This window comes from Castor canadensis, chromosome 1 (genome assembly GCF_047511655.1).
Source record: "Castor canadensis chromosome 1, mCasCan1.hap1v2, whole genome shotgun sequence".
Classification (NCBI taxonomy): Eukaryota; Metazoa; Chordata; class Mammalia; order Rodentia; family Castoridae; genus Castor; species Castor canadensis.
In genome coordinates this window covers 149,471,218-149,479,797 of record NC_133386.1, presented here as the reverse complement: position 1 = coordinate 149,479,797, position 8,580 = coordinate 149,471,218, and the positions used below count along the sequence as shown (strand labels likewise).

Below are 8,580 nucleotides of genomic sequence, written 5' to 3'. Positions count from 1 at the left end.
GAAGACTGACATGCCAAGCAGGTTAAATGGATAGCAACTGAAAGCTAGGGAGACTATGGCAGTCATTTTTATTTTATTTTATTATTCATATGTGCATACAAGGCTTGGGTCATTTCTCCCCCCTGCCCCCACCCCCTCCCTTACCACCCTCAATACCCAGCAGAAACTATTTTGCCCTTATTTCTAATTTTGTTGTAGAGAGAGTATAAGCCATAATAGGAAGGATAGCCATACAGGGAGTTGACTCACATTGATTTCCTGTGCGTGGGTGTTACCTTCTAGGTTAATTCTTTTTGATCTAACCTTTTCTCTAGTTCCTGGTCCCCTTTTCCTATTGGCCTCAGTTGCTTCCAAGGTATCTGCTTTAGTTTCTCTGCGTTAAGGGCAACAAATGCTAGCTAATTTTTTAGGTGTCTTACCTATCCTCACCCCTCCCTGGTGTGCTCTCGCTTTTATCATGTGCTCAAAGTCCAATCCCCTTGTTGTGTTTGCCCTGGATCTAATGTCTACATATGAGGGAGAATATATGATTTTTGGTCTTTTGGGCCAGGCTAACCTCTCTCAGAATGATGTTCTCCAATTCCATCCATTTACCAGCGAATGATAACATTTCGTTCTTCTTCATGGCTGCATAAAATTCCATTGTGTATAGATACCACATTTTCTTGATCTATTCGTCAGTAGTGGGGCATCTTGGCTGTTTCCATAACTTGGCTATTGTGAATAGTGTATGGCAGTCATTTAGAAGGAACATTTCTTGAGGCTGATTCAGGAACATGTGAAAATGATGAAGGAAGAGGATGGACATTAGAAAAATTAGCAGAAAGTAATATTTTGGTGCCTATATATACTGAATATGAAGATGAGTCAAGATAGACTGCTGACTCCAAGTTTGCTAGTTTAGGATATTAAAAAAATAATAAATCAGATGCGGTGGGATGTGCCTATAATACCAGCACTCAGGAGGATATGGCAGAAGAATCACAAGGTTTGAGGCCAGCTTGGGCTACATAGTGAGTTCCAGACCAATCTGGGCTACATAGTGAGAAGGAGGAGGAGGAAAACAAGGAGGAGAAGGAAAATAAGATCATTTGTAAAAATGAGATTGTTGGGTACAAGCATATGGGAAAGAATTAGTTATCTTCCTTTTTTTTGTGGTACTAGGATTTGAACTCAGGGTCTTGGTCTTGCTAGCAGCCACTTTACCACTCCACCCTCCTTTGCTTGTAGTTTATTTTTCAGATAGGGTCCTAGCTTTTTGCCCAGGGTCAGCCTCAGACTATGATCCTCCTACCCCCACTTCTACCCACTAGGATTACAGGTGTGGGCCACCATGCCCAGCATGAGAATTGGTTGAGTTTTAAACAAGCTGAATCCAAGCTGTTAGTATATATTCAAGTAGAAAATCTACAGACTTGAAAATTAAGAATTGAAATTCAAATTCCATGAATGAGAAGAGTCAAGCAAAAAAAGTAGAGACAAAATTCTGTAGAAAACATTGTGAAAGAGGTAGCAGGACAGCAGAAAAGCACAAAGAAACCAAGGCAATGGAGAAAAGCAGGAAACAGTTACAAACCTGTCCCTGGCTCCTCAGAGGGGAAAGGAAACTGAACACACCATCACAAAGTAATCCAAATGTCTCTGATGACAGGCTGGCAATTCTACCCTCTGTGAGTCTTAAACCTAGTGCAGGGATTTGATGAGAAAGTGACTGCTCTGATGTGGAAAGCTAGTTTCAATGAAGAAAGACATTCTGTTGCTTCCCTTATATCAGAGGGCCATAGCAATGTGCCATCTTGAGAGAGAGCTTACTGTTTGAGAATGAGATACTCTGGGGTGCAGAAAACAAGGTTCAGGGAGCCTTGGGACACTTGGCCATAATATCTGGATAGAAGACAGCCACAAGAGGTGGCCGAGGAGAGGAAGAGGGTCTCATGTGGGCCTACAGAATTCAAGCAGTAGAGGGCTCCAGTGGTAGTGAAGGACAAGATAGTTAAGGCCCTAACTTCCCTGGCCAGGAGCAGTCCCATCACCCAAGGCTGGGCAGAAACAAAGCACCATTTGTGGATGGCTTAGTATTCAGCCTCTAGGACAAGCTTCCTGGCTGCCCAGACCCCCAGACCCTATGAATCAAATGATGCCCACAGTCTTCTCCCCCACACAGGGAGGTGAATTGTCAGGGCCTGAAAGTACTGAGACCTGCCCCTGGAGGAACCGCATCCCAGCCTATGTTTACTGACAGTCAGGAATGAGGGCCCAGAGTCCAGACCTTCTGACTTCCATAGCCTCCTTCTTCCCACAAGGAGGCGAATTGCTTCCCAGGCTCTGTAAACATTAAGACCATCAGGCAGAGCAACTAGGTCCCTCAGTTCTCCCTCAGTCAGTTGCAAAACTCAGTGATCTGTTTGCTTACCCACTCTCTGACACATTTAGAGGTAACCTCCAGTTTTGATGCTTGCTACCTTGGGGATGCAAATGTTGGCGGGGGAGTGAGGAGCAAGTGGGAACCAGCCCAGCCCATAGGCTATAAAGCTCTGTACAGCAGGCTCCAAGTACACAATGAAGGGAAGCTTCTATAGTGAAAACAGCCCAGAAGCAGATAACTGACCCTTCTACAAGAGTCTCCAACCTTGATCAGAGCAGCACTGGGGATCATGCCTGGTGCCCTGAGCTTGTGGACAAATGCTTGGCTTCTGAGAGCCATATCACCAATTCAGTGGTGAGAAATAGCACCTCAACCTGGCCACTACTCTGTCCTGCCTGAGCACTGAAACTATTTCAACTGAAAAACTGTAAGTGATTAAAACTTCCAACTGGGTTGAGTGCATGACTTAAGGGATAGAGTGTCCGCCTAACAAGTGTAAGGTCCTGCAATCAAACCCCAGTACTTCAAAAACACAACAAAAACTTCCAACCAATGACTTTTCTTTAGATATGTAAATCCGAAGTGATATTTAAAAAATAAGGCAACATGTCACTCCAAAAGTCAACAATTCCACAATAAAGAACTTGGATGTTAGAAAAACAGATGAAATTTTAAACAATGAACTCAAAAGAATAATGATAAGAATGATCAATGAAATTAAAGAGGACATATATGTGCTTGCTTCAGCAGCACACATACTAAAATTAGAATGATACAGAGAAGATTAGCATGACTCCTGTGCAAGGACAGCATGCAAATTTGTGAAGTTGCATAAAAAAATAAGGGGATTGTATAAGCACCTGAATGAATTCAGAGAGCAGACAAATAAGCAGATGAATGAAATAAGGAAGACAAAACAGGATATGAAAGAGTAATTCAATAAAGACATAGAAATCGTGAAAAAAAATCAAATTGAAATTCTGGATATGAAAAGACCAATAACCCAAATAAAAACCTCAGTTGAAAGCCTTGCTAATAGAATGGAACAAGATGAAAAAAGGGTGTCAGGAATTGAAGATAAAGTAGAGGAACTGATCAATCAAGCAATGACAAAGAAAAAATACTAAGAAAATACAAATGGAACATGCAAGATCTCTGGGACATCATCAAAAAGAACAAACCTGCAAATCATGAGTATAGAAGAAGAAGAAGAGATACAAGCCAAAGGCATAGACAACATATTCAATAAAATAATAGCAGAAAATGTCTACAAGCTTAAGAAAGTGAGGGTCATCTAGATACAGGAGGCTTTCAAAATACCAAACAGGCAAGATCAGAAGAGAAACACCCCTCAGCATATTATAATTAAAACACTAAATATACTGAACAAAAAAGGAATATTGAAAGCTGCAGAAGAGAAGCAATAAGTTACATATAAAGGTAAAACCATCAAAATAACAGGAGATTTTTCAATACAAACTCTAAAAGACAAGGACATGGAATGATATATTCCAAGCCTTGAAAGAAAATAACTGCCAACCTAGATTAATGTATCTAGCAAAGCTATCCTTCATAATTAAAGAAAAATTAAAAACCTTCCATGATATAAAAACTTAAGGAATTCATGACCACTAACCCAGCACTGCAAAAGATATTTAAAGGAAAGAGGAAAATAAATGCAACCAAGAAAATTCAGGCAAGAATAAACCCACTAGATGAAAAGATTAGCAAATGAGTGATTAGGAAAGCAGCAAACTTCACAAAAACAACAAAATACAAGAAATACTACATACCTTTCTATATTACCACTAAAATTTATTGGTCTCAATTCTCCAATTAAAAGACATATGGTAGATTGGATTAAAAAGAAGACCCATCCACTTGTTACCTACAAGAAATGCATCTCACTGACAAACACTGGCTTAGTGTGAAAGGATGGAAAAAGATTTCCTAAGCAAATTGACCCTGAAAGCATGCAGCAGTATCTATACTCATATCTTATAAAACAGACTTCAACCCAAAATTAGTCAGAAAACACAAAGAAGATCACTTCATATTAATAAAGGGAACAATCTATCAAAAGGATATAACAATTATTAACATAAATCTACCAAACATTGGTGAACCCAATGTCATTGAACAAACACTACTGGACTTGTAATCATAGATAGATTACAATACAATAATAGTGGGAAACTTCAATACCCCACTCTCACCAATAGATAGGTCATGCAGACAAAAAAAAAAATCAACAAAGATACTTCAGAATTAAATAATACCATAGACCAAATGTACTTAACAGATATCTACAGAATGTTTCATCCAACAGCTTCATAATACACATTCTTCTCAGCAGCCCACAGAACTTTCTCCAGAATAGATCATATTTTAGGACATAAAACAAGTCTTAACAAATAAAAGAAAACTGAAATAAACTCCTGTATTCTATCAGACCATACTGGAATAAAACTAGAAATTAACAGCAAAAGAAACTACAACACAAACAAAAAAACACAAACATGTGGAGACCGAATGATACATTGTTGAAGGACCAGTGAATCACTGAAGAAATAAAGGTGGGGGAGATAAAAAAAATTCCTAGAATCTAATGAAAATGCAACTTACCAGACCCTCAGAAATACAGCAAAGACAGTGCTAAGAGGAAAGTTTATAGCTATGAGCACTGACATAGAAAAAATAAATAACCTAATTATATACCTCAAGCTCCTAGAAAAACAAGAACAAGCCAAACCCAAAATTAGTAGGTGAAAAGAAATAATAAATATTAGGGTAGAAATTAGTAACATGGAAATTAATAAACAATACAATCAATGAAACAAAAAGTTGTTTCTTTGAAAAGATAAATAAGATGATAACCCCTTAGCCAAACTAACCAAAAGGAGAGAAAGACCCAAATTAATAAAATTAGAGATTAAAAAGGGGCTATCACAGCAAATACCAATGAAATACAGAGGATCATTAGGAAACACTTTAAAAACTAACATGCTAATAAACTGGAAAATCAAGAATAAATAAATAAATTTCTAGATGCATATGGCCTACCAAAATTGAAACAAGATGATATAAATCACTTAAACAGATATATAACAAACAATGAGACCTAAGCAGTAATAGAGTCTCCCAACAAATAAGCCTAGGATCAAGTGAATTCACTGCTTACCTTTAAAGAACTAATATCAATGCTCTTCAAACTATTTCATAACATAGAAAGGGAAGGAATGCTACCAAATTCTCTATGAAGTCACTATTATGCTGATACTAAAACCTAATAAAAACAGAGAGAGAGAGAGAGAAATTATAGATCAATTTCTTTGATGAATATAGATGCAAAAATTCTCAACAAAATACTTGCAAACCAAATTCAACAACACATTTAAAAGATCATACACCATGATCAAGTTGGTTTCATTCCAGGGATGCAAGTCTGGTTTATCACATGCAAATCAATAAATACAATAAAGCACATAAACAAAATCAAGGATAAAAATCACACGATCATCTCATATGCAGAAAAATCCTTTGACAAAATTAAACACCTACCTAGGAGCCAGTGGCTCACACCTATAATCCTAGATACTCAGGAGGCAGAGGTCAGGAGGATCTCAGTTCAAAGCCAGCCTGGGCATATAGTTTGCAAAAAAATCCTATCTCAAAAAAATCCACCACAAAAAAGGGCTGGTGGAGTGGCTCAAAGTATAAGCCCTGAGTTCAAGCCTCAGTACCACACCAAAAAAAAAAAAAAAATTAAACACCTTTTCATGATAAAAGCCCTTAAGAAGCTAGGAATAGAAGGAACATACTTCAACATAGCAAAAGCTACATACAACAAACCTATCGTCAACATCATACTAAGTGGGAAAAAAACTGAAATCATTTCCTCTAAAGCCAGGAATGAGATAATGGTTTCCACTCTCCTGACTCTTACTCAGTATAGTACTGGAATTCCTAGCCAGATCAATAAGGCAAGAGAAATAAATAAAAGGACTCAAATGGAGAGGGAAGAAGTCAAATTATCCCTACTTAAAATTGATATGATTCTATACTTAAAAGACCCAAAAGATTCCACCAAAATACTCCTAGATCTAATAAACACTTTCAGCAATGTAGCAGGATATAAAATTAACATACAAAAATCAGTAGCTTTTCTACATACTAACAACAAACAGGCTGAAAAAAATCAAGAAAGCAAGTCCATTCACAATATTCACAAAAAAATATCACAATAATAAACTTAACTGAGGAGGTAAAAGACCTCTACAATAAAAACTATAAAACCTTGAAGAATTGAAGAAAGGGAGGGGAGATGAAAGGAAGCAGTGGAGGGAGTAAATTCAAGTATGATACATTTGATACAATGTAAGAACATTTGTAAATGCTATAATGTACCCCCACCTAGCACAAAAAAAAAGTCAAAAAAAAGAAAGAAATTCAAGAAGACACCAGAAGATTGGAAGTCATTTCCTGTTCATCATGGGTCAGCAGAATTAATATTGTAAAAATGGCTATACTACTGAAAGCAATCTACAGAATCAATGCAATTCCCATCAAAATCCCAATATCATTCTTCACAGAAATAGAAAATCAATCCTAAAATTCATATGGAAGCATAAAAGACATCAAATTTAAACATAATCCTGAACAAAAAGAGCAATGCTCTATATATCATAATTCCTGACTTCGAATAGTATTACAGAGTCATAGCAATAAACACAGCATGACACTGGCACAAAAACAGACATGAAGATCAATAGGACAGAATAGAAGACCCAGAAATAAACCCACACAACTACAGTCATCTGATTTTTGACAAAGGAGCCAAAACATATGCTGGAGAAAAGACAGCCTCTTCAACAAATGGTGCTGGGAAAACTGGTTATCTACATAGAGAAGTCTGAAACTAGACCTCTATCTCTCATCCTGTACAACAATCAATTCAAAATACACCATAGATCTTAATGAAAGATCTGAAACTTTGAGACTATTATAGGAAAACATATTGCACATACTGGAAAATATAGGCATAGGCAATTAGTTTCTGAAGAGAACTCTAGTTGCCCAGGAAATAAGAGAAAGATTGACAAATAGCATTGCATCAAATTTAAAAGCTTCTGTAAAGAAAACAATTACTAGAATCAAGAGGCAACCCATGGAATGGGAGAAAATCTTTGCCAACTATTCAATGGATAAAGGATAAATATCCAGAATATACAAAGGATCAAAAAAAAGAACACCAAAAAAATGAGTAACACAATTAACAAATGGGTAGATGAATCGAACAGACAGTTCTCAAAAGAAGTACAAGTGGTTAATAAATACATGAAGAACTATTGAACATCCTTTGCCATAAAGGAAATGCAAATCAAAATGGTATGCAATGAAATTCCATACCACCCCAGTCAGAATGGCAATCATCAAGAAAAGAAACAACAATAAATGCTGGTGAGGATGCGAGGTAAAAGAAACCCTCATAATACTGTTAGTAGAAATGTGAACTAGAGCAAACACTATGGAAATCAGTATGGAGGGTCCTCAAAAAACTAAAAATTAGACTTACCTTATGACCCTGCTATACCACTCTTGGACATATCCAAAGGAATATAAATCAACATACGAGAGAGATACCTGCATACCCATGTTTATTGCAATATCATTCACAATAGACAAACTGTGAAATCAGCCTAGCTGCCCAACAACCAATGAATGGATAAAGGAAATGTGGCATACATACATAATAAATGAAATTATGTCAATTGCAAGAAAACAGATGGAAATGAAGATCATCATATTGCGTGAGATAAGCCAATTTCAAAAGTCAAATATCGAATGTTTTCATTCATATGAAGAATCCATACTTTAAATGATAATAATAATGAGACATGAGTTTGAAAGGTGGATGGGTGGGGGGCGGTGGGGGGGTGGAATCAGTGGCGGCGGGGGGGGGGGGGGGGAGGGGGGCAGAGCAAAGGAGATCCTTATATTAAAGGTTGCAAATTGTGACAGACATAAAGATGTGCCACTCCAATCCTTCGAAAAAGGACTTGCTAGCTAGGGCATAGTGGCATGCTACTGTAATTTGAGCACTTAAGATACTGAGGCAGGAGGATCACAAATTAAAGGCCAGCTTGGGCAAAGAAAAAAGAGAAGAGAGGAGGGGAGGTGGAGGAAGAGGGAGGAAAGGAGATAGAGGGAAGGAA

The 8,580-nt window shown here is 37.4% G+C and overlaps 1 non-coding gene across 1 annotated transcript; it reads left to right on the top strand.

Annotated features, from left to right (window-relative positions):
- The first annotated feature begins 3,099 nt into the window (after positions 1-3,099).
- On the top strand, positions 3,100-3,206 carry LOC141416241 (U6 spliceosomal RNA). Its single transcript, XR_012441033.1, has one exon. It is a non-coding gene; the product is annotated as a U6 spliceosomal RNA (small nuclear RNA).
- Positions 3,207-8,580: the final 5,374 nt, after the last annotated feature.